The sequence below is a fragment of the Lepidochelys kempii genome, chromosome 7, assembly GCF_965140285.1.
Source record: "Lepidochelys kempii isolate rLepKem1 chromosome 7, rLepKem1.hap1, whole genome shotgun sequence".
Lineage (NCBI taxonomy): Eukaryota > Metazoa > Chordata > Testudines > Cheloniidae > Lepidochelys > Lepidochelys kempii.
The window spans coordinates 78847851-78874392 of NC_136386.1; the positions used below are offsets into that span (position 1 = coordinate 78847851).

The window sequence follows — 26542 nt, forward strand, 5'->3', positions numbered from 1 at the left end:
GAAATTTCATAGATGTTTTCTTTATCTCCAATCTTGAGCTGTTGAAAGTGAATACTGTACAGTAGAATTTATGGTTATATTATTAGCCATAAAATTATATTTGTGAACACCATCAGCAAAGAAGAAGAAATTTGCTTTCAGGAAATGCTAATTTTATTTGTGGAAAAAAATGTCTAATAGGATCTTTCTCCTTATATATAACCCTATTACATTCTCCCCAATCTCACTGAATAATAAACTGGTGAAATTGTCTGACGATTAATTGAGAGTATTTAGGGAATCTTATTGTCCTCTTTTAAGTGATTGTCCGCATTCATGTCACTCATGGGCTCTGTGCATGTGAGTTAAGATTCTTTTGGCCAGCAGTGTCTGTTTGGGCCATGAGGAAGTTGCTATGTTTTCAGTTCTTCAGAATCCAAATGGAGGTCCTGGAAACAATCATCTAACACAAGTTATTGGGATTTCAGAGAACATATTTTGTTTCAGAAGCACCATGTGTCATTATTTCCAAAATGAAAATTTAATGGAATTTCTGTTGTTGGAAATTTTGAAATGTTGAAATTTCCCACAGAAGGCAAATTCTGTGTTTCGATTAGTTGTAATAATGAGCTGTGCAATAGCAGGACAGATGAAGCCCTTTACACCTTAGAAGATTCTGTGGCCCACAAGATAGATGATGGATATTGACCCAGTGAAGAACTTGATTTGTCAGAATGTTAAAAGCCAAATTTATGACCTTTTCAAGGTTTTTGGTTCTCAGGATTTTGCTGAACATAAGGCCTTTCTGATTCATTCCTCATCCAATGATAAGGCATCTTAGAGAGGGCAGGAAACGTTGTGTGTGGAAATGTTGGGTTATAGTATCACGTCACATGTGTGACCCCAAGTCTATAAGGGGAGTTTCCGTTTTTGTTAGTGTTCATTTTGCAACAAAAAAAAGGAAAAAGTTTGCTATTTTTGAAGAGCAAATTTTGCTTCAGCAATTCATGTTCCTTCAGTTGAAATATGGATTGATGAATTGATTTTGGTTTTCCAACTAAAAATATTATTTGTATGTATGTATCATAGAATCATAGAAATGTAGGGCTGGGAGGGACCTCAAGAAGTCATCAAGTCCAGCCCTCGGCACTGAGGCAGGACAAAGTAAATCTAGACCAACCAGATGTTTGTCTAACCTGTTCTTAAAAACCTCCATTGATGGGGGTTCCACAACCTCCCTTGAAAGCCTATTCCAAAGCTTAACCACCCTTATAGTTGGAAAGTTTTTCCTAATATCTAACCAAAATCTCCCTTGCTGCAGATTAAGCTCGTTATTGCTTGTCTTACATTGAGTGGACATGGAGAGCAATTGACCACTGTCCTTTTTATAACAGCCATATTTGAAGACTGTTATGAGGTCCCCCCCTCAGTCTTCTTTTCTCTAGACTGAAGATGCCCAGTTTTTTCATCTTTCTTCATAGCTCAGGTTTTCTAAACTTTTTATCATTTTTGTTGCTCTCCTTTGGACTCTCTCTAATTTGTCCACATTTTTCCTAAACTGGGGTGCCCAGAATTGGACACAGTACTCCAGCTGTGAGGCCTCATCAATGCCTAATAGAGCACGACAATGATCTCCTATGTCTTACACATGACATTCCTATTAATACACTCCAGAATTATATTAGCCTTTTTCACAGGTGCAGCACATTGTTGTGCCACTATGGTGAGACCGTTTTTTTCCCATTTATGTATGGCATGACATAATTTGCATTTTTTATGTGCTAAGTGAAAAATACCAGTTTCCCATGGTGAATGTAAAACATTTACTGTGAAAGAACCTATCAGCCTGTGTACTTGTTTTTCCAATTTGAAAATATGGTGGTAGACTGGGGTAATGACATGATTCATATATTATGAACTTGTTGCTCAAGAATTTCAACGTTTTGTGCTGAGTAAAATTGTGTTTGTGCAAAAATGTGGCAATATATCTGAATATCTGAGATCACAATTCAGCTTGTATCGAAGAAGTACATGGACTGACAAAACATGTCTGTCTGTCTATCTATCTATCCAGGTATTTACATGGTTGCTATCACTGTAGTATCTGAATTGATTAATCTGAATTCAAATTAATTGACTTTATTTCTGGAAATGAGAACAGAATATTTTTGTAATAGTGTTTGATGATCGACTTGCTACTTCAGGTTACAACAATAAATTATATTGGTGATTTTGATGAATACTTTCAGCTAGACAATAAAACATTCTATAACATAAAACCATGAAAGGATCATGTTATGGGATTTGTAAATAAAAGTCAAAGAGTTTGAAACATGGCTTTCAGAAACTCTATGGTTTGGATAGGCTTGATTTTTACTTTTGTTTTGCTGCTTTCAATATGAAATCGCTGTTCTCTTCTCACTTCACATTCCTTGCTATTCTTGGCTTAGAGCTTCACCTACTGTGTGATTCACAGTTATAATAACTTGTATATGCCTTCATGTGAGACAGCTTGATTCATGTTCTTCATCCTTCTCATTACAGTACACAATTCCCTTTTTCTTTCTTCCCATAAGGAGAAGTAAAACGGAAATCAGATTTGGAAAAGGATTATACTGAATGCCTACTGTTGTATCTCATAAGCAACAAAAGCTTTTTTCTGAAAGATGAGGAGACGATTTCTGGTTCATTGTACATACTGAGTAGTGGAACAAGTACACAGAGGTCACAGTGATTGGATTCCTGGAAAAGGAATAAAAAGTTAAAATTATATTTTCCATGCACCGAACCAAAATCCATCCAGAAATACATTGAAAACATAGAAAATGAACACTGAGTTAAAAGAATAAACCTCAAGAACACAAAAAGTAAAATGCAAGAAAAATTGATATTATGTAAGAATAGATCTATTAAAAATGTATTATCCATTTACCAAATTACAATACATTACCTAAAACAGAAGAATCCTCTTAAATGAATGAATAGCAAAACCCTCAAAGCCTTGATGCAAGTTTAACTATTAGCCAATTTCAATTATACCCAACATGTCCAGCTAACTGGAAATTCTTTAAGAAACTGGGAAAGAGGAATAGCAGGCCCTACACTTTCTTTTGTCATTTTATAGTGGGCCTGATCTTGCTCCCAGTGAAGTCAAAGAGGCGTTTTGCCATTGATTTAAATGGCACTTGGATTCAGTCTTATATGTAGAGAAAATGTGCTTTGCTAGTTTATTCCCAAAATAATGAATCACATAGAATTACTTTCATCCTTATTTTTGTCCTTTTCTTTGCAGCTAAAATGCTCTAGCAATTATTTTTAAAAAGTAATGAAGTTCTGAGTAACTCACTGATATTTTTTCCATTTATTCTCAGCCTCTTACAAATAAGAAGGAAAAAAACCCACAATTATTTCTTGTCAGCCTGTGCTGGACACAGATTCAACATTATGCTAATTTTTATTTAAAAATTTCTTGAGGTAAATGGATTTTTTTTTTCACATTCTATGTCTGGCATAGAAACATGGGTGATGAAATTATATGAATTATCTGAAAGACTTATTCCTTTTCTGCTGTATAATCTTATCATTCATCAATTTGTCTCCCTACCATATCAGGGATCTTATCATATCACCTCTAAAACAAACATTTAAAAAAATCCTACTGAAATGTGTCTGACTTCTTGTATTTTAGCCAGTGTTGTCATAATAAACTTAAACATAATAACTTCTTTAAAAATTTCCCTACTCTGTGGTATCCTGATAAAAACCATAAGTTTTCTACTAGTCAGAATTCATTAGCAAGTACACCATACTTGCCAGAAAAATTACTTTTCCTCTAACAACCGCCCTCCCCAGCTGTCCTTCCCTTCCCCTTCCTTTACCCCTTATGATTTGAGAGACATTAACAGGCCACTTCATCTTGAATGGCCCCTTGAAATATGTAACTAGTAACTACTTATGCTAAAAAATCTGTGCTACCTTGTATTTAGCTGTGGTATTCTGAGTACATTTCCCAGACTTGAAGAAGGGCTTTGTGTAAGCTCAAAAGCTTTTCTCTTTCACCAGCAGAAGTTGGTCCAATCAAAGATATTACCTCACCCACCTTGTCTCTTTAATTTTCCTTCTACTAGCATCTTTATATACATCATGTAGTGTTCAACTTGATGCACTGGATGGCACTAAGTTTCCAAAAACCACCAGACTTTATGTGCTCTTAACTTGAAAATCTGCTTTCTTGTCAGAATTATGCAAGACGTTGCTGCAAATGTAATTTGTAAAATTCTAATTGCAGTCCACCCTTTCAGGACTTACACGTACTTCTTCTTTTGTAATTTTTAAAATTCCTATACTTTCCTTCATCTTTCTTTTCTTCCTAACATAGTTATAGAACCTCTTCTTATTGCCTTTTATGTCACTTGCTAGGTATAACTATTTTGTACCTTAGCCTTTCTGATTTTGTACCTACCTGCTCGTAACATTCTTTTGTACTTATCCTTAGCAATTTGTCTATGTTTCTACTTTTTGTAGGATTCCCTTGGGATTTTCAGGTCATTAAAAACCTCCTGATGCAGCCATATTAGCATCTTACAGTTCTTCCTATTTCTTTTGCATCAGGATAGTTTGCTGTTGTTCCTTTAATATTGTCTCTGTGAGAAACTGCCAGCTCCCTTGAACTCTTGTTTCCCTTTAGATTTGCTTCCCATGGGACCTTACTTACCAGTTTTCTGAGTTTGTTAAAGTCTGCTTTTTTTTTTGAAGTCCACTGTCCTTGTTCTGCTGCTCTCACCCCTTCCTTTGCTTAGAATAATGAAATCTATCATTTCAACAGCAAGTCGACCCCAGTACATTATGTTGTTGCTTCATGCATCTAAAGATAGCTAGTGCCCCTTAGGTAAGCTACAGAGTGTGAGGAGAACTAACTCCTATGTATGGGTATGTCTACACTGCAGCTGGGAGCATGCTTCCTGGCATGGATGGAGAGAAGTATGCTAGCTCTGCCTGGGTACAAGCCACTGCCCATGCTGCCACAAGCTGCATTGCTATTTTGAGTGTTAGTTTGAGCAGAGCTAGCGTGAGTCTGTCTACTCACACTTTGAAACACCCTTCTAACTGCAGTGTAGACATAATAAATGCCAACACATTAATCACTGTATTTATTATTGAGAACCATTCCTGCTTCCACAAAAACAACGAGGAGTCTTTAAGGTGCCACCAGACTCCTCGTTGTTTTTGTGGATACAGACTAACACAGTTACCCCTCTGATTCCTGCTTCCCTACTGCTGGAGTGAAGGTTTTTAGAAATGAGGAAGCAGGGCTGACTTAAGAAAACAAGTGCCAGTAGTGTTACCATAAAGGCATTATATTTTAAGAATGTTGTTTCCCTAATTATTCCGAATACATGGCAACAAGCATAGAATCTTTTTGCAGCTTGATTTGATTGCAACATCTAGATGAGTGGCTAAGCATTAGAGAAACACAGTGGTCCAGTGGTTGGGCACTGAACTAGGACAAAAGAGACTTGGGTTCTATTCTTTTCTTTGCTTTGTGACCTTGGGCAAGCTTCTGTTCCTTCCCTGCCAATCTACCCCACCTGTTTTATCTATTTAGACTGTAACGTACCTCCCAGCATTTCAACTCGTTAAAGCAGGAAGCAGTACCACTCAGGTTTGACCTGGCCACCACTCTGTAAATGGAGATAGAGGGGTGGCCAGACCAAACCAGAGTGGCACTGAGACCCTGTGTGCCAGGTGGCAATGCCACTTGATCTAAGGGCCCTCTCAAATGGGAGGCCTGGGGCAAACTGCCCCCCAGATGTCCCTGAACATGGGAAATGCCCTGCTTTAACTGGAACAGGAGGTTTTGGGGGAAATCCAGAACATCTGGGAGGTGTGCTGTAAGCTTTTTGAGGCAGGCATTGTCTGTCTCTCACTGTGTTTGTACAGTGTCTAGCACAGTGGAGCCCTGGAGTCTTTGGACTCTACCATAATAAACTAAATTATAATACCTGAAGAGCAAATTAGAACATTGTTTCTGCCATGGTTGTAAAATACTCACATGGAGAAAAAAAATTTCTGACTAATGCCTATGGTGACATGCTTCCAGTCACACTAGCTTGCATTTCAGATATAGCACAGAATAACAATGATTTGAGATACAGCATCAAATCTTGATAAAGTTGCTTGTCTACCTTCTGATTTAGAAAAGTAGGAGAGTGGTGGTGATTATAATAAACAAAATAGACAGTAGTTGGGGAAAACAGGAATTAACTCCATTCCAAAATGCTTTATTAAATATGATTCCAAATGCCAGAATATTAATGACATATTAATATAAATAAATATGCACTGCATATTTCTGAAATGTCATGTTACTTATGTGTTTGAAAACCTGACAGCATCTTCTCTTCATGGGCTCAGATTCTATGCTGCTCTGTTGCAAAAAAATAAAAAAGAAGATCTGGAGATCTGTGTTGAAAGAGGTCTGAGGAAAAGTTAGTGGAATCTTTAAAAAACACAAAGCAAAACACTAAACTGTAATATATAATCACAGAGAGTGGATCAGAATGAAACATTTTGAGATTGCATTGATGCTGACTTTAGCTGGAATAACGTGAGCTTTTCAGCAGCTGCATGTATGTAATCACAGAAGAGGTGTGTGGTAACATATAGTTTTTCACATGTGTCAGCAATCAAAATGGAAATTGTAGCATACAGGAATATTATATGGATTTGGATGCTGAACTCACTGCTTGTCCGTAAAGCAATGAATGGATTACATGGACACATAAGTTCTTACCAGATAACCTTTTCCTGATATTATTCATGCTCTGTAAAGTGGTAATGATCTGTGCTGTAGCATGAAGGTCCCAGGAATGCCTGTCAAAGCTGAAGGCATAAAAATGTGGAGATTTTATGCAAATTACTCAAAATGCTAATTTGCAAATCTGAATATGTACTGCCTTATTTACAGAAGCAACAGCAAATATTCTGATTGCTGGAACTTAAGCCTGCCAAGGCTACAGTGTGGCATGAGCTTCAGGAACATAAGATTTGCTATGCTTCTGGCAGGCTTTTTGGGCTATCTCCCTGCCTTTGTTCTTCAGAAAACTTTGATGGGTGTCAGGAATCAGGGCTTGCAATAGAGTCAGTCTGGAAGCAGGCTCTGCAGCAGAGCCAATCTCTGGGCAATTTAACAAGCGCAGCTGGTCTGTAGTAGGTTGCCTGACAGGCTATACTGCCTGATTGGTTAGAAGTGTCAGCAGATCAGGTTTTAAGCCCAGAAGCAGCAATGTAGTAGCTACTCTAAACATTTGCCTATGGCTGTGGTAGCCCTTGTGTCTGTTTGTTCTCAGCCCTGTGCCTACCTTGGCTTACCCTTGCTTTGCTCCAGGTAACCTGGATTCTGATGTTCAGCTCCAATTCCTGACTTCTGACTTTGGCTCTGATCCTGGCCCTGGGCTCTGATTCCTAATCCTTGGCTTTGACCTTTGGCTCTGGCACTGATTCCTGACTCCTGCAGTAGCCAGTAGGTATTACTACCCACATCCTTGTCTCTGACAGTGGTTGCTCCAACCTTTGAGTGGGTGGAAGGCTGGGGTGGTGTTGCTAGCCTCTAGTGCCAGTTGCTCCTTTCTTTGGTCTGTGAGGGGTGGTCTGGCAGGGAGACTGGTCCCTTGCTGGGTGTCTAGCTCTGGTTGCACCCTGGTTTGTGGGATGAGCTCTATCTGCTTTCCCCTGGTTATTGCTCCTAGGCATGGGTGAGAGATGGTGCTCTAGCCATAGCTCCAAGCTATAGCTAACTGTGAGATGATGTGCTTGAAAGGCCAGTGTTTTTCAGCCTTCTCAGGTTGTCAATCTCTTATTCAAAGTCAAAACACTTTTGTGACCTGTTTATACTTGCTATAAAAATAAGAGTAAAAACTGTACCCATGATAAGTCTATACAATTTATTTGTGTGGGTGTTTTGAAAGGTTGACGGAGAACATATGGCCTTGAAGGATAAGAGTGTGTGGGGTATAGAGAAGTCAGACTTCCTTTGATTTAAATAGTAATAATAATTTCTGTTCTATCCAGCTCCCCCCCCCCATTACTTTCTGTGACCCTCTGGAGTTGCAACCTGCTAGGTGAGGAAACGATGTTCTGGACTACATCTTTTTGGGTAGAGCCCTCCTGGATGGGTCTCTATGGTTGGAGTCCTGGAGGACCAACCTGGTAAATCCCGATTAGAGTAGCCATAACCATAGTTATTCAGACTAGCATATCTTCTCTGCTCCCCAAATCAGGCTTAATATTCAGTGACAGGGGTAATTCAGGGAGCAGCTGAACCCAGGAGCCGCCCAGCCACAATGGAGCCTGCATTGGTCTGGTGCCAGGTTCTAGTCCTGCGGCTGAACAAAGCAAGGGGCTGTTAGGCTTGCTGTGATGCAAAGTAGAATCTAGGTGTATTTTGATAACTGTCCAGATGTGGAATGACCCTGGGCAAGTTCCCTCCAGAAAATTCATATAAAGGGCCAGAGTATTGAGGAGAAGACAAATGGGCACGCCCCACAGACTGCTTACTCAGAGAGGCCAGTTAGCTGAAGATCCAGATCAAATGCACTATATATAGTGTACATTATCCTTTATAGCCTGGTTTGTAAAAATATACTGTCAACAACAACCTATGTGGATAAGTATGAGATGTATTACTGACCACAACTGTTCAAGACTCAGGTCATAATATTGGCTTAAAAATCATGAGATCTTAAAAATGATACATTTTGGGTTCTCTTTGTTTGCCTTCTAGTTTTTGAGCCTAGAGTGTAGCATTCATAGATTGTCAAGCTTTTCCTTGTAACCAAAGACTACTTAAAAATGAAAGCTGAGATTCTCTTTTAATCATGTGATTCCATGGACTGGGGCTTTTAGAAAAACACTAAATATTGTGATACTCCCGGTAAGACAGTTGGTAACCTTGGCTTTAACAAAAAGATACAGGTTTTGACTCTGCTCTCACACTGGTATTATACCATTCTATCACCATTGCCTGCAATAGTATTACTCCTGATATACAGTGAGGTAAATGAGAGCAGAGTCTGGCTCCTTGTATTCTCCTGTGTAATGTAGATATTAAATGAGGTACAACACTTACATTGGAACTGACAATCGTGGCAATAGCTTTATTTAAGTTGTTACCACAGTTTTGTAATGGAGGGTTTATAGTTAGTGTGTTTGAAACGGTTTCTCAATTTACGGTGTCTAGGGCTCTGAAATGGAAACTCTTAATGAGAAAACACTGTTTTTTATGAGAGCTGCAGGTGGCAGCAAGGGCTAAGATATCAGAAAGTATGTGTTTCATTCCCTTTCGCCAGATTGGCTTTGCAGATTGCAATTTTTTTAATGTCGGTGCAAAACTTTTGTTAAAGCCCAAAATTGTGTATTTTTAAGGACTTGACAACTCCTCTTGAGTGGAGAGTAACACATTTCCAGTAATTTTAATAACATTCCATTGCTCACTTCTGAATGCACAGCACTGTCAGGGTTTGTTTTTTTTGGTAAACCTTTACAGCATTGGCACAATACTAGAAACATTCATTAAACTTTTATCCAGTTAGAACAAATAAAAAGTAAGGGGTTAAGGAAATCTTTATATTTAACACATCAAAACATTATGTCCATTTGACTTTGTGAATTGGTTTAACTAACATTTTGTCAAAGTTCAAAATTCTATGTTAGAGAAAAACATTGAACAAGATTTAGATAACTAGAAAAATTAATACTTGTAATACAGGACTTTTTACAATATAATAGTGATTAAAGACTAAAGATTTGTCTACATGGTGGGGTAATAGTGCACCTTAGAAATCGCATGCCTTTAGTGTACCTAATGTGTTGTGTATTAATTGGTGTGTGTAGACCCTGCTGGTGCACACTTTTAGTATTGTATAATTTCAGTCTCTTTTCCCCTAAGCAGTTATATCTGCCAACATTCGCTTTATCTAAAAATAAACAGATAGATCTGAGCTTGGGTAAATCAGTGTACCTCCAAAACATAACTGCCAATTAACGTGCTCAAGATCTGGGTCCTTGCAGCCTGCAATAAACCTAGACTTAACATACATTAAGCTATTTACAGAAGTGTTTGGTGAGACTACAATAACTGTGGACAATTTTATACAGTGTATATCCCTATTAACTGCACTGCTTGTGTAGAAAGAGGATGTTTAAAACTCAGTTAATGTGATCTGTTTGACCATACCTGTTTTGTGTGTGTGATATATTCTTTCTAGATTGTCAGGATGTTTTCATTCCTCAAAAAGGTCTAGTCTTGATCTGATTTAAACACTTCCATTCCCCTGTGTGTGCACCAATATGGTGTATTAAGAGTCTCATAACTATCATTAGTGGACTTAGCAAAAGTAATACACGTATTACTGTTGAATATTGACAGTTGAATACTGTCTGACAACTTTCTCATCCTGACTTCTGCCAACAATTGCATTTTGAAAATTACTTCTATTTTTTTTTTTATAGTCAGCCATTCTCTCCTAACTCAGATAAGTGCTGGAGATTGATCTTTGTATTAAATATTGTATCAAATGCTACACAGTAGCTGGTTCAGAAGGATGAAAGCTACTTATTTTTGACTTTTAAAGTGGAATTTTTTTAAACTAGGAATATTTTGTTAGGATTTCAGACTGCATTTGGGCTCCATTCTCACAGAAGAAAGATAAATGCTACTAAAAAATTATATTCTGATTATAGAAATGAATACTGAAATTGTATTGCAATAGTTGAAAGGAGTAAGTTCCCTTATTTGGCAAGTAACACCAACAAACTATAGGAAACAACAAAGCAGTTGACACTTCAGAATACAAATTAAAACACAACTAGTAGCTCACCACCCGTTCCAGGTATTCATTGATCACAAACTGGAGTGCCTGCATAGCATGAAAACATTAAACCACTGGCAGTTCTGGTGGAAAGTATTTTCTCCTAATTTTTCTCAAGATGCCACACCACAAAACCTGTGGCCTCCTCCAGGCCTTGGGCACCCTATCTCATCCCTGGACAGCCATCACCACAGACTTCATTGTAGAATTACCAGAGTCTAACAAATTTACAACAATTTTGACTGTATTGAACCACTTCATTCCCTGTACAGGTCTCCTCTGCCCTCACTGGGGAAATGTCCCAGCTATGGATTAGCCATGAAGTCCATCTCCATAGCCTTCTGGAGTGCATTACCTCTGATCAGGGGTCCCAAATTTTGGCCCAATTCTGGCATGGGGCTCTGCACATGCCTTTCCTCCACTTATCATCCCCAGGCCAACAGCCAAATGGACATGACCAATCTGGGGGGGCGGGAGGAGGGGATAACTCAGTGGTTTGAGCATTGGCCTGCTAAACCCAGGGTTATGAGTTCAATCCTTGAGGGGGCCATTTAGAGATCTGGGCAAAAATCAGGGATTGGTCCTGCTTTGAGCAGTTGGTTGGACTGGATGACCTCCTGAGGTCCCTTCCAACCATGATATTCTATGAACCAGATCCTCAAGCAGTATCTACAATGGTGTATCAATCATCACCAGGATGATTGGTCCTTGTTTCTCCCTTACGGGGAGTTTGCGTATAAGAATGCAGACCATACATCCATGGGTCAAAACCCCACCCCCTTTAAAAAAAACAAACAGATATAGCTTCCACCCACAACTACCATGTTCTCTCTGAAGCTGGCTGCCTGACACCTAGTGTGGCAGATTCCTCACCTTTTTCCTGGGTCTGGTGAAACACTTTGAAAAGGTGAGAACAGACCACAAACAGTACATGGATCAACATCAACAGCAAGGTCTCACCTATTCAGTGGGGAAAAGTATGGCTCTGCACCTCCATATGCAGACCCACTGATACCCTGGATTTTCAGTTCCTAGGATCCAGCAACAGATCAACCCAATCCCTTTGAACTGCAACTACTCTAATCTCTGAAGATTGACCAATGTTTCAGGCATCACTTCTGAAACCTGACATGAAAATCCCTTTCCCATGCAGGACCCATGGGATAAGAGGGAAGATCATTTCATGGATTGAGAACTGGTTAAAAGACAGGGAACAAAGTGTAGGAATAAATGGTAAATTTTCAGAATGGAGAGGGGTAACTAGTGGTGTTTCCCAAGGGTCAGTCCTAGGACCAATCCTATTCAACTTAATTCATAAATGATCTGGAGAAAGGGGTAAAGAGTGAGGTGGCAAAGTTTGCAGATGATACTAAACTGCTCAAGATAGTTAAGACCAAAGCAGACTGTGAAGAACTTCAGAAAGATCTCACAAAACTAAGTGATTGGGCAACACAATGGCAAATGAAATTTCATGTGGATAAATGTAAAGTAATGCACATTGGAAAAAACAACCCCAACTATACATACAATATGATGGGGGCTAATTTAGCTACAACTAATCAGGAGAAAGATCTTGGAGTCATTGTGGATAGTTCTCTGAAGACGTCCACACAGTGTACAGCGGCAGTCAAAAAAGCAAACAGGATGTTAGGAATCATTAAAAAAGGGATAGAGAATATCTTATTGCCCTTATATAAATCCATGGTACACCCACATCTTGAATACTGCATACAGATGTGGTCCCCTCATCTCAAAAAAGATATACTGGCATTAGAAAAGGTTCAGAAAAGGGCAACTAAAATCAGATGAAGTGAGCTGTAGCTCACGAAAGCTTATGCTCAAATAAATTTGTTCGTCTCTAAGGTGCCACAAGTCCTCCTTTTCTTTTTGTGGATACAGACTAACATGGCTGCTACTCTGAAACCTAAAATGATTAGGGCAGTGGTTTCCAAACTGGGGTTCACAAAATGTTACAGGGTGTTTTGGGGAGGGAGGGGGATGTGAATTCCCTAATGGTGGACAGAGCTGTCCATAGGGACCCCAGGCAGCACGGGGCCAGCAGCAGACTTCCAAGAGCTAAACCAATCAAAGCAAGCACAGGAGGAGGAGCCTGAGGAGATTTAAACTTCAAGACTCATAAGAAATGGAAAAGGAGGTGGATATTTTTTGATGTTTTTAAAATTAAATTGGCAGCTAGTATTGTTTTTAAAATTATTATGAAGAACATGTTTAAGTTTTGTTGTAACGTGCGTTGAGCAGTCTAGGCAAACAAGACCTGAATGCTTGTGTAGGAGGAACTGTTTGAGTTGGCTTCTTAAATACCTTGATGCTGTTTCACATAGGAGCCTTGTCTTGTAACAGGCTTATTCAAAGTGATATGAAAGTGAGATCTTGGAAGAGTGTTGCTGTTTTCATAATGTAATAAAAATATTGTAGTGATAAATAATTAATAATAGTGTGTAATAAGCATGTCATAAAAACAAATTTTATATTTCCAAGATCACTGCTTTTATAATTTATATTCAGGTAAAGGAGAAAATCCCTGGAAATATTCATTTTTAGGAAGGGGTTCGCAAGACTTGACATTTTAGTGAAAGGGTTCACAGGTTGTTAAAATTTGGGAGCCACTGGATTAGGGGTTTGGAACAGGTCCCATATGAGGAGAGATTAAAGAGGCTAGGACTTTTCAGCTTGGAAAAGAGGAGACTAAGGGGGGATATGATAGAGGTATATACAATCATGAGTGGTGTGGAGAAAGTGAATAAGGAAAAGTTATTTACTTTTCCAATAATATAAGAACTAGGGGCCACCAAATGAAATTAATGGATAGCAGGTTTAAAACAAATAAAAGGAAGTTGTTCTTCACTCAGCACACAGTCAACCTGTGGAACTCCTTGCCTGAGGACGTTGTGAAGGCTAGGACTATAACAAGGTTTAAAAGAGAACTGGATAAATTCATGGAGATTAAGTCCATTAGTGGCTATTAGCCAGGATGGGTAAGGAATGGTGTCCCTCGCCCCTGTTTGTCAGAGGGTGGAACTGGTTGGAAGGGGAGAGATTACTAGATCATTACCTGTTCGGTTCACTCCCTCTGGGGCACCTGGCATTGGCCACTGTCAGTAGACAGGATACTGGGCTGGATGGACCTTTGGTCTGACCCAGTATGGCCATTCTTATGTTCTTATGACCCAGCCATCGCCTCCTCCAGCTCAGGTACAGGGTTGTGCTTTACAAGGTCCTGGACTCTGAACGAAGTACCACAACCTCCCCTGTTTATCAGCTGGGAGGGATATGGTTCTGAGGAGTACACCTGGGAGCCATTGGAAAAATGTACAAGTGTTCCATAGGAAGCACCCCAAAATTCCAGTCCAACACTTTTCAGCAGGTGCCCCACAGGTCTCCAAACCCTGGTCCAGAAGGCTCTTAGGAGCCAATATGTTTCAACCTGCCACCCAGTAACCTGGTAACAGTCACCAGAACTCAAAGCTCAACTTCAGGAGAGGACTCCAGTCCTGGGATCTGATTGATTCTTTACTTCTATGTAAACCAAACAGAGGTCCAGGAAGTCATCCGTGCAACTGGCCTTCCCTGTGCTACCTGATTTTGACTTCTTAGTATCCTGACCTGGCCTCCCTCATGACACTTGACTCCCAGTTGCCCTCTGGCCTATCTTGGGCTCTCAAGTTCTGCCAGCCAGACCTGGCCTGACTCCAGACTCCCACTCTGTCTGCTAGTTTAGACTGCTCACGTTCTGGTTGTGAAAGGGTCACATTAGAGTCCACTGCACTAGGCCTCAGGCAGCCTCTTTGTTTTCTTGGGTAAGATACCTAAATCTGAAATATGTAGGTATAGCCTGAGTTCTGTTCATACTTACTTACCTTCCAGATTAGGTGCCAGCTGTGATAGGGATGTCCTGCAGTCTCTCTTTAATTAGAACTCCTACTCCCACCTCCATGTTTGAGAACTGTGTGTCAGTCATTTAGCGTGGAATCTGTGTGGACAATCATGCAAAGAAAGCATGTTTGCTTACCCTACAGCAACTGAGGTTCTTTGAGATGTGCTATCTATGCAGATTGCATAACCTGCATACCAATTTGGAGTCTTATCCACTTGGGATTCTTATTGCCAAAGGAACTAAGTGGTGGTTGAGGCCACCCTGCCCCACCCTCTGCTACAGTGGTTATGAGGGCACATTAGGGTGCTGGCACAACAACAATGGATGTTGCTATCCAAAAAGATTATGGAGAACCTAGGATGGTATCTGTGTAAACAACACATCCAAGAATCACAGTTGCAAGGTAAGTAAAATATTTTTGGATGAAATGAGCATTTTCTAATGAAAACATTTAATCAAATTTCTAGTTAGCTGTAGTAAATTTTTCCCCCTTCATCTCCTAGGCAAGATCGGTGCTCTAGGAATTATTGTGAGTTTTCTGAGCCCCTTACACAGGGCAGTAGCTGAATACCACAATCTAGCCCTCTATTACCCTCCTGACCTAAAGTTCTCCATTGTCCCTTTTATTTTATTCCTGTGTCTGACTGAAATAGCTGGAAATGTCCTTGCAGCAAAGCTTTGTTTAAAATGAACTAAAAAGTTTCTTGTAAAATAGCTTTTGCCAATTCTAGTTATCCAATAAATTGTGCTGTGTGGGGTCACTCTAGGTTCTTTTATGATTTCCTCTTCACTGGTGGTATTGTTTCATTAATGCTGTAGTAGCCAGCCTGGTGTCTTAAATGGTAACAACCTGTATAATAACCTTAGTCCTCTCATTCAGTGGGCAATCAGAGACAGAACACTGAGGACAAGATGTTCTTGTCCTAGCACAGGAGAATAGGTCACAAGATGTTGATCTTATGCCCTACCTGTCAGGCAGCTATAAAATGCATTATAGCACCCTGAGAAAGCGCAGGCGGTTGGCCTAAGTATAAGCCTGCTAAAGAGGGGGAGGAAACAGACAAGATTAATGCCCTCTCTGAGAAAACTATAATACAACTGTTTCATACTCTTCCATTGTTAAACTCCATTTCACAGCTCTCTGCAGATATATGGCTTTTTTCAAAGTTCACTGAAGTTAGTGGGAGTCTTGCCTTCAATGGACTTTAGATCTGGTTTCTTAATGCCTACATTCCTTCATGATGGGGCCCATTCCTGAAGTTCTTAATTACACAAAATGCTGATTTTAACTTTCATGCGAGTTTTTGGCCTGAATAAAGATTGCATTGCTGAGCTTTCTAGCACTTTACACAATGTGGTAAAGATAATACAGGGTACATGGCTCCATTTCCTGTGGCCTGTGAATGCTAAATTCAGCCTCCTTGTGAGTACACATTATGATACAATCTATAATTACATGACAAACTTTTTTATTTTTATTTTATTTTTTCTCCAGGCCCCCTGCCTCATTCAATGCACAATGTGAACCTGCTCTGGGGATGAATTAAGGCTCTGTAGTGAAGGAGGATATTGTCTGTAGGATCCCGGCCTCATTTGTTGCAAGAAGCTGGAAGATAAGTAGTGAATAAGTCAGGGGACTGCAGGAAGAGAAAGCAGCGTCTCATGGTGTCACAGAGTGTGGGGGAATCAAGGCCCTGTACCCCCCCCACTTCCTGAGATTCACCGTAACTTGCAGCCAGCCAGTAAAACAGAAGGTTTATTAGATGACAGGAACACAGTCCAAAACAGAGCTTGTAGGTACACACAACAGGCCCCCCTCAGTCTGGTCCATCTTGGGGAGCAGGGAGCCTAGATCCCTGCTCTGGGTCTCCCCCTGTTTCGCTAGCCAGCTCCAAACTGAAACCCCCTCCAGCCACACTTCCACCCACCCACCCCCCAGCTCCTCCTCCAGCCTTTGTCCAGTTTCCTGGGCAAAAGGTGTCACCTGGCCCCAACCCCCTCCTGGGCTCAGGTTACATACTCAGGTATCCTCCGTCAAGTGAAGTCACACCCTGATATCCCATCACCAATGCAGACAGTACCAGTAAAACTCCCTGCAACATCCCCAGGTCAATCCTCCCCACTCCCTACTCTGTCACACATGGTTAAAACACTGGAGAACTGACTCCTCTCTACCTGTGCCCCAGAGATCCTGTGAAGTGCTGGACAAATCACTTACCATTAATTTGGGTTGTGTTCTGAATTTTCAAGATGTTCAACTTGAAACCCTGGGTCCAGATTTGCAGAAGTGTTAATCACTCACCAAGGCAGTTGAAATCCATGGGAGCTGTGCTTAGCATTATATAGCTCTTTGTACACAGAAAAAAAATCAGGTCCCAGGTATCTCAGGCACCCAGAATTAGCCGATACTCTGTGCCTCAGCTCCCCATTTGTAACATGAGGATAACAGTCTCTCACCTCACAGGGGAACTATAGTAATGAGTACCATAGAAAAGCCCACGAGGACATCATTTAAATCCTGCTCTGAAGATAGAATTAGTGGGTGTCACACTGAATGAGGAGAAAACAAAATATTGAATAGCTGGTCATTGAGTGAGTGCTGTCCAAGCTGTGCACTAAAGATATATGTTTCCAGTTCAAGGAGCTCTGATTGAGAGAGCTTACTAAAAATAGAAGTGTAGTCACAGTGGCAAGAGTGGAGGGAGGGGCTAGCTGCCCAAGTATGTATGAAGTATAGACATATCCTAAATATGGTAGGGACCTGGCGGAGGGAGGGAAAATAACATGAAAGACTGCATTCATGATGGTACAAGGGGCTGAATTAAGGTTGCTCAGGCAACCTTAACTCGGGCATTTTCCTAACTTGTAAGTGCTTGACTTTACTACCTTTTTATGACATTGTTTTAATAGGATTTATGTGTAATTTCATAGGTTTTTAAAAAAAACAAACTGAAAAGACAAATTCTATCATGTGGCTGTCACATTCTGGGGTGAAATTTGGACCAGTAAGAGGTTGTGTCACCACTTGTATTATAATCCTAAGTGCCCCAAAATGCTTCTGCTACTTGTGGCTCTCTGCTGGAGCATACAGCCAGCATGCACTTCATGTTCTGTGTGCTGTACGGCTTGGATGCAAGGTGGTTGAATCCAACTATCTTGCTAACAATTATCACGGACACACTTTTTTGTCTTGACTAGACTTGGTTAATGAAACCAGGTGCCTCCAACATGTCCCCAGTCCTGAACTTCCCCAGACCATGTGCTCTGCAATGTCCAGTCCTGTTTCAACTCAGAACAATAAGATCCATTTACTCCTTTAAGGAGACACAACCCCACAGCTTACCACATTAACTGGAGCTGACACTTGCTTTCGCACAAACACAGCACTGTTGGTTTAGATTAACAGTACATACTTTTCACCATAGTATTATTGACTGGCAAGTTATTAGTTTTCAAATGATACCTCACAAGGTATATTCTGTACAAAAATATTAGAATAGTGTGTAGGGTGCTTTGAGTCACAGAGATCCTATTGGCCCCCACAAGATTCATCAGCAAGGTTGGAAACTTTCAGATCCATGACAGCACTCTGCTGCTTGAACAAATGGAGTAACCATGAGGTTGTCATGCTTTGTCTGGACAGGTGATGCCAGCCCCACCCATAATATCTTGTCCTGTTCAAAAATAATTGAATAGATTTTGTTTTCCTCCAACTGCTGCTTTAAAAACTGGAGATATTATTCCTTGGCAACCTGGATCAACTGTCTAAAGGCACATATGGACTTGCTATTTACACCGTGGGAGTGACAACTCAATCCTTAAGCAAGTCTTCGATCCACTCACCAGATGAGCCTGGGACTCTGCTTCCACTTCAAAGGATTCACCCAGATTGTCTAACTCCCTCCTTGTTCCCTTTTTCCCTTCAGGGAAAATTTTAAAATGTGTATTCAGTGAGTTTCCTTAGCAACTTATGTGATCAAGTATAATATTCCTCTGGCATATGCCTGTTAAATTTCACTGCACCTGTAACAGATATGTGAAGTAAATTAAAATGAGCCGTTCCTTAACATTTATTTTCTTGAACGTGAAAGATACTGATTTTGTTCCAAATGTCTGCACTGCATACTATACAGCAGTGAACAAAGATAACATTTGGAGAGAAAAATGGCCTTATAAAGACAAGTAGATTGTCAAGACAAGACTATTTAAATAAATATAAAATGTCACCTTTGTCTATAAATTGCAATGTCTGACTAGTGCTGTAGTTTTGTCTTTCATTCTGTACAGAAACAAGTACATTTAACACTGTATTTTAAATGTGTTGGCATTTATTCATTCAGACATGTTTACTAGAGTCATTAGAAGTCAGATTAGGTTTGATGCTCACTGCCCTTTAAAGCAGGCCCCAAAACAAAAGGCAAAACATGTATCTCAAATGTCAAGCATAACAGATCTCTCACTTACTAGTCAGGATTTCAGGATGTGCATTTACAAAAAAAATTCTGATAGGGATTAAAGAGATAAAACTTCAGAAAATGTAACTGTCTCTTAGGAGACATTCTTTTGTATCCAGACAATGGTAATTCTTCAATTTATAGTGTTAGAAAATAGAACAAAAATGAATGTGGCTAAGTTAAAATGGGAAAATATTATATTTTTTATGTATCAGCAGATAAACTGCCTAGGGTAAGTTTTATATTATTGATTGTGTTTAAATGGGATCCTCATTTCTAGTAAAATAGTAAATACAAGTTTCTGTTTTCAGCTCCTAAACTTCTCTGAATTTGGATATTTTTGAAGTTTTAGCTATTTCATCTGGATAAACATTTCCTTTAAGTATTTTCATGTGTTCTGTATGATTTTTGTGTTTACATAGAGAAATGAGAAAATAATTCCCTAAAAAGGGGCATGGTTTGGGATGGCCTATAAGGGACGCTCATTCAAAGAGCCCAGCTCTAGTAGTTGTTGATGTGGCTTAGGCAGAAAAGAGATACCATAGCTGAAGTGAATACTACCTGTAGTAGCTTCCTATTTTTGTGAAGAAACTAGGAAGACAGATGAGGTAAAGAGTAGGTCAAACATGGACAGTGTGCGGACAGCTCATCCTGCACAGGGATTGGTTCCTGCAAAGTAACCAAGCAAATCGAAAAATGTAATGCATTGTATATAATTGCAACAATGTGCAATGCATACAAAGGTAGAGGGTGTCTGTATTACTTTGGAGCTGTGATTGTACCTTACACCCACCCATCCCACGAGTCTAATTAACTCAGTGTAGTGTTGCTGTATGCCAAATAAAGATCTCAGTTACAGTCTGGAGTCACAATGAGTTCTAGAGAAGCTGAGTGGAAAAGCAGTCTCAGAGGGAATCTCAACAGAGTGGTGCTGTGACTAGACCTCTAATGTACAGACCCAATGTAAATATTAGCACTTAAAAACACTGGGACACATTATGCATGTGAATGGAGCCTTCCATTTGTAGATCTCCCTAAGATCACATGGAAGGGGATGTTTAGCCAGCTATGAAACATTCTTTCAATCTTACCCTAAACCTTTTGGAGAGCATAGAAGCTGTACCATAGCGTCAGATAAGCACATGCAATTCCAGGTCTCTGCAGTCATAGGTATTGCACACTATGCTGCCCATCACTGTTTGAGTCCAAGAATAGTATTGGGGAAAGTATTCTGGTGGCAAGTGACCCTTTGCCCAAAACTTGAGCTAAGTTTAAACCTCAGAACTGAAAAAGTTCAGAATATTTTTATTACTTTTCACTTTCACTAGCCTTTCTGCTTCTGAGTAACATCAGAAATATAATTACCGAAATCCCTCAAAAATGGGCACTCTAGTGGTATGCAATACTTGTGGCCCAGCTAGAAGCAGAAACTATGGTAACAGCCTTCATAGAAGAAATGCTATTGCTATCAGACTTTCAGCCCAGTTTCTCATCAAAATCTCTATGGGCCAGATCTGTTTAAAGATCTGAACAATTGGGTGAAACTGAATCTTTTGAGGATCATTCTTCATCAGTGCCAAAGTAAGAATACACATACCCCCACATTCTGTGATGACTGCAAGTCAGTCTTAAAGCTTTCAGAGCCTGACTATTGATCTGCATCCTTGTCAGGGTCCCTCCCCACTCTGAACTCTAGGGTACAGATGAGAGACCCCCTAAGCTTATTTCTACCGGCTTAGGCTAAAAACTCCCCAAGGCACAAATTCTCCCTTGTACCTTGGATTAGGTAATGCTGCCGCCTCCAAGTGATTTAGACAAACTCAGGAAAAGGACCACTTGGAGTTCCTACTCCTCCCTAATATCCGCCAAGGCGCCACACCCCCTTTCCTGGGGAGGCTTGAGAATAAACAAGATGAGCACAGACCAACCTTGGGTTTTTTTAGGACACTAAAGAAAAAACCCAATCAGATTCTAAAAGAAACAGAACTTTATTATAAAAATAAAAAAGGATAGAAGTACCTCTGTAAAATTAGAATGGAAGATAATCTTACAGGGCAATCAGATTAAAAAACACAGAGGATTTCCCTCTGTGCCAAACTTTAAAGTTACAAAAAGAAAACCAGGAATACACCTTCCTCCCAGCACAAAGAAAATCACAAGCCAAAACAAAAATAAGCGAATGCATTCCCTTGCTAGTACTTACTAATTCTAATGGAGTTGGATTGCTTGCTTCCTTGATCTGTGTCCGGCAAGCACACAGAACAGACAGACCAAAAGCCTCCCTCCCCCGCCCCCCAAGATTTGAAAGTATCTTGTCCCCTTATTGGTCCTTTTGGTCAGGTGCCAGCCAGGTAACCTGAGCTTCTTAACGCTTTATAGGTAAAAGGATATTGTGCCTCTGACTGGGAGGGATTTTATAGTACTAGATACAGGAAGGTTGTTAACCTTCCCTTTATATTTATGACAATCCTGTTAACAAAAATTGAACTTCAGGGAGAGACTTGAGCTAACCATTTACTAGATGACCTAAATATTTCAGCGCAATAATTGACAAAGAAAAAAAGACTCTGCCATGGAGAAGTTCAGGATCCCGAAAGTGTCAGACAATATTGTGGTGAATTCGAAGGATGCTTGGGTAACTTTTTTTTTTTCTAGTGACAGGCTCAGCCACTGTGTTTACAGAATGGTGCATCATTCATTACTCCAGCACTCTGATGAGAATAGGAATGCTAAATATTTTCAAACTTCTGAGTGTGGCATCAGGAGGACTCTCTTCTGACTAGCAAAAGGTGGCCAGATGCTGCCATTGCAATGCGCCGTGTCACTTTTTCCCTGTCATTTGACTGAGTTATGGGGAGACTCACTTGGTGCCTTCTCCCTTAAGCATCAATGTGTATGAGAGAAGTAGATTTCTTTTTGCATTTGGCTGAATAAAGCTGAGTCCTTTTGGTACAGCATTTGTGTGTTCCCATTTGATTTGTCTTTAATGAAACATGAAAAGTCATCCACAAACAAGCCTTTTTTTGTCCATGAAACAGAAATATCAAAAGTTAGCAACTATAACATTACCTGTGAGAACACAGTTCATAAGTCTGCTAGTGAGGGCTGTACACACTGTCTCTCATCCTTTCTGCAATCAGTGCCTGAATCGCCGTCAGTAATTTCATTGAGCTCACCACTCTTCACAAAGAAATATTGACAATTCCTCATTAAGATTAGTAATGAATTGTGATCTATTTAGCTGGGTGTAAAGTCCATATGAGCGTATCCCCAAATTTTACTAGCTCTCTATGGCCAGTAGAACTTCCACAATGGCACTCATTACCTCCTTGGACAGCTGCCTGTTTTTCTTTTTCAGGGGACAAAATAACTGCTAACCCATTTTTTTCACATTAGGTTCAACTGAAACAGGACAAATAGCTACAGTAATTCCATGATGATCAACACAGTGACTACAAAAACACCAAGGAGGCCAGTGGCACCTTAAAAACTAGCAGATTTGTTTGGGCATAAGCTTTTGTGGGTAAAAAACCCACTTCTTCAGCTGCAACCCTCTTCTTCGTGCATCAGAAGAAGTGGATTTTTTACCCACGAAAGCTTATGCCCAAATAAATCTGTTAGTCTTTAAGGTGCCACGGACTCCTCGTTGTTTGTGTGAATACAGGCTAACATGGCTATCCTCTGATACTTAACACAGTGACTCAATCTCAGGCCCTGTAAGGATTGCTCTCTGCGTCTCAGGCCCTGTAAGGATTGCTCTCTGACAACTGTGCTTATCTTCTGATTTTTTTCAGAAACACTTTTTTTTTAAAACCCAAAGAAATGAATTTTGTAAATAAATGAACTAAAATCTCTGCTCCTTGCCTGTGCAAATACCTCGGTGTCTCCCATTGTGATGTCTTGGCCTTAGTGGTCTTGCCACTCAGAGGGATAAGCTTTTATTTTTTTTAAAGGGCATTCTCTTCCTTCTTCCCCTCCCTCCAGTTCTTCCTCTTCATCTGTTAGGGTCTTTCTTTTTGTTTAAGGCTGTGCCCACCTTAAAGCTTACTCCAATGCTCTTAGGTCCCTCTCTTTTTTCTCCTCTCTAGGGCCCTGATCCAGAAAATCATTCAAGCATGTAAGCAGTCCCACTGAAGTCAATGAGGCAGCTCATGTACAAGTGCTTAAATATTTGACAGAACTGGGGCTTACATACTTTTCTTCTCTCAATCTCATTTTACAGGAGAGGAAATGTTAATTTTCTTCAGGGTCTCTCTTCAAGACCTGTGACCCCAGGATCTCTTGATTCCAGCTGACGGAGGGCACAGATGTCCTCTGGGTTCATCAAAGAAATGCCGCTCATGAAAGACTGTGTCACACTGGTCATCATAATCCTTGAGAGATGTTGTCATAAATATAAAGGGAAGGGTAAACCCCTTTGAAATCCCTCTGGCCAGGGGAAAGCTCCTCTCACCTGTAAAGGGTTAAGAAGCTAAAGGTAACCTCGCTGGCACCTGACCAAAATGACCAATGAGGAGACAAGATACTTTCAAAAGCTGGGAGGAGGGAGAGAAACAAAGGGTCTGTGTGTCTGTCTATATTCTGTCTTGGCCGGGGATAGACCAGGAATGGAGTCTTAGAACTTTTAGTAAGTAATCTAGCTAGGTACATGTTAGATTATGATTTCTTTAAATGGCTGAGAAAAGAATTGTGCTGAATAGAATAACTATTTCTGTCTGTGTATCTTTTTTGTAACTTAAGGTTTTGCCTAGAGGGGTTCTCTATGTTTTTGAATCTAATTACCCTGTAAGATATCTACCATCCTGATTTTACAGGGGGGATTTCTTTATTTCTATTTACTTCTATTTTTATTAAAAGTCTTCTTGTAAGAAACTGAATGCTTTTTCATTGTTCTCAGATCCAAGGGTTTGGGTCTGTGGTCACCTATGCAAATTGGTGAGGCTTTTTATCCAACATTTCCCAGGAAGGGGGGGGTGCAAGTGTTGGGAGGATTGTTCATTGTTCTTAAGATCCAAGGGTCTGGGTCTGTAGTCACCTAGGCAAATTGGTGAGGCTTTTTACCAAACCTTGTCCAGGAAGTGGGGTGCAAGGTTTTGGGAAGTATTTTGGGGGGAAAGACGCGTCCAAACAGCTCTTCCCCAGTAACCAGTATTAGTTTGGTGGTGGTAGCGGCCAATCCCAGGACGACGGGTGGAATATTTTGTACCTTGGGGAAGTTTTGACCTAAGCTGGTAAAGATAAGCTTAGGAGGTTTTTCATGCATGTCCCCACGTCTGTACCCTAGAGTTCAGAGTGGGGGAGGAATCTTGACAGATGTATTATGCAAAATATGGGGGGAGTTATGTATACATGATGAAAATTATGTTCTCTAGGTCTTATAGTGAAAGGAAGGTCCCTCAGAGGTGCGCAGTGAGACAAACTTCTCCAGATAGGAGGTAGGAGACACTTATTTATGTGGTGGACCATTGTGTGTCATACAATAGAAATCTATTAGCATACTGAATCATAATGAAGAGCTTGCGAAGACTTCAGTAGGAAATTAATAGGAAGAGGTAAACAGCAGGGAAGGGGGGATCCTCTTTTCTGGTAGAAATTGAAGGACTGATATAGTTGGGGGTGCACAGAAATGCTCTGGCATCCTTCAGTCTATGAAGACAAGTTGAGAGCGGGCTTAAACTTATGAAAAGGGGATCTCAACCATCCTAGTTGAAAATGCTGAGAAAAGGAGTTGGGGTAATCTATCCTGCAGGAGACAGGGGAAGGTTTTGTGAATTAAGTTTAGGCTCTAGAAAATGTGTTTGTTTTATAGGTAACCAAATTTCCAATAATATTACTTACTATCATTTGAATCTTGTCTTTGATGATAAACTTATTCTTGTATTCACTATAAATACAGCTAAGTACTGTGTCTTAAGTAGAGTGGTGATCCTCAGTTGAATATACTAAGCTGGTGTGTACTTTTCCATAGGGTTTAGAGGACCTTAGGCCTTGTCTACATTACTGCTTAAGTCAATGTAAGTTATTTTGCTCAGTGGTGTAAAAAAACCCCACTCCCCTGAGCGACATAACTTACATCGACTTAACACAGTTTCTACACCGTGCTGTGTCAGTGGGAGATGCTCTCCTACTGACATAACTTCCGCCACTATGTTGTTGATGCGAGACTGCTCTCCCATTGACTTTTTGAGTCTTCACCAGCCCTGATAAATTGATGCCACTGCATCGAGGTGCCAATTTAGTGCGGTAGTGAAGACAAGCCCCAAGAGTTCAGTGAAACAGAGCACTCTAGAGGATGAAGCAGTTGGTATGTCTCTATCGTTAATCTGTAGAGAGAGAGAGTGAGGCCTGCGGAGACCTGGACGGTAATGCTTACCAGGGGCTGGTGGAGTCTGTGCCTGCTGTGGATCAGCTCCTGGCCATGGGCACACTGGAAAGCATCACAGGTCCACTCTTGCTGCTACCCTATTCAGGGTACAACCTTCCTCGTGATAACGTCTGGGAATCCTAAAATGGTGGTACCCCACCCTTCTGGAACTAACTGGAAAACCTCAAATAACTGACAATGAAAGAGGCAAATTCTGACTGAATCAGTGCTTTTGAGTTTTGTGAGGATGTCAACCTCTGCAAGCACTTTGTACAATTAAAAGGAAACCTTATATGGTAGAAAACTTAAAACTATACAAAAGTTTTGTCCCTGAATATATGTAAGACCATGAAGTTCAATGGAATTTGAAATATATTTTAATAGGTTCTTCCATCTCTATCAATAATTTGGTCATTTATAGTATCTGCCTGTTCTAGGGCTGTGCACCTGATATTCATTTTGAGTCAATTTCTGGATCAGACTGTGAGTAATACAAATACAATTGCCAAAAGCTTTTAATAGTGGTGTGCTTCTCTTCAAAGGCAAATTATATTGTGTTAATATTGTTCTCTAGAATCTTACATGGACTCAAAAAACTAGGCTCAAGGCCAAAGACTTATCACAGAATTACACAGTCTTCTTTAACTAAGAAGCCTTTACAGATATTTGTATGTAATATACATCAAAGCCCACCTCTTTTCCCAGGCTTCAGTACTGGTATTTGAAAACTGAGGCTGCTATTAGTGGCTGGATTGGGCGTTTGAGGGAAGGAGGAGGAACCAGAGGCTATTTTGTGCTATTATGATTTGATTGCATATAGTGAAAGTGTCTACTGTTCTGTGTAGGTGCTTTTAAAATATACTTTATTAATATAAATGTCACAATTACTTTGGGATGTATGCATTTTTTATATCAGATCTACAGCCACTCTGTGCTTTGTTCAAAATGTTGAATACATATAACTGAATAATATGGGAATGGA

At 40.2% G+C, this 26542-nt stretch overlaps 1 long non-coding RNA gene across 1 annotated transcript; it reads right to left on the reverse strand.

Moving 5' to 3' along the window:
* Positions 1-138: 138 nt before the first annotated feature.
* On the reverse strand, positions 139-21484 carry LOC140915336 (uncharacterized). The gene is made up of 3 exons (XR_012160136.1): positions 21400-21484; positions 14726-14838; positions 139-2721 (listed from the first exon to the last, which is right to left on the reverse strand). It is a non-coding gene; the product is annotated as an uncharacterized LOC140915336 (long non-coding RNA).
* Between the last annotated feature and the right edge of the window lie 5058 nt (positions 21485-26542).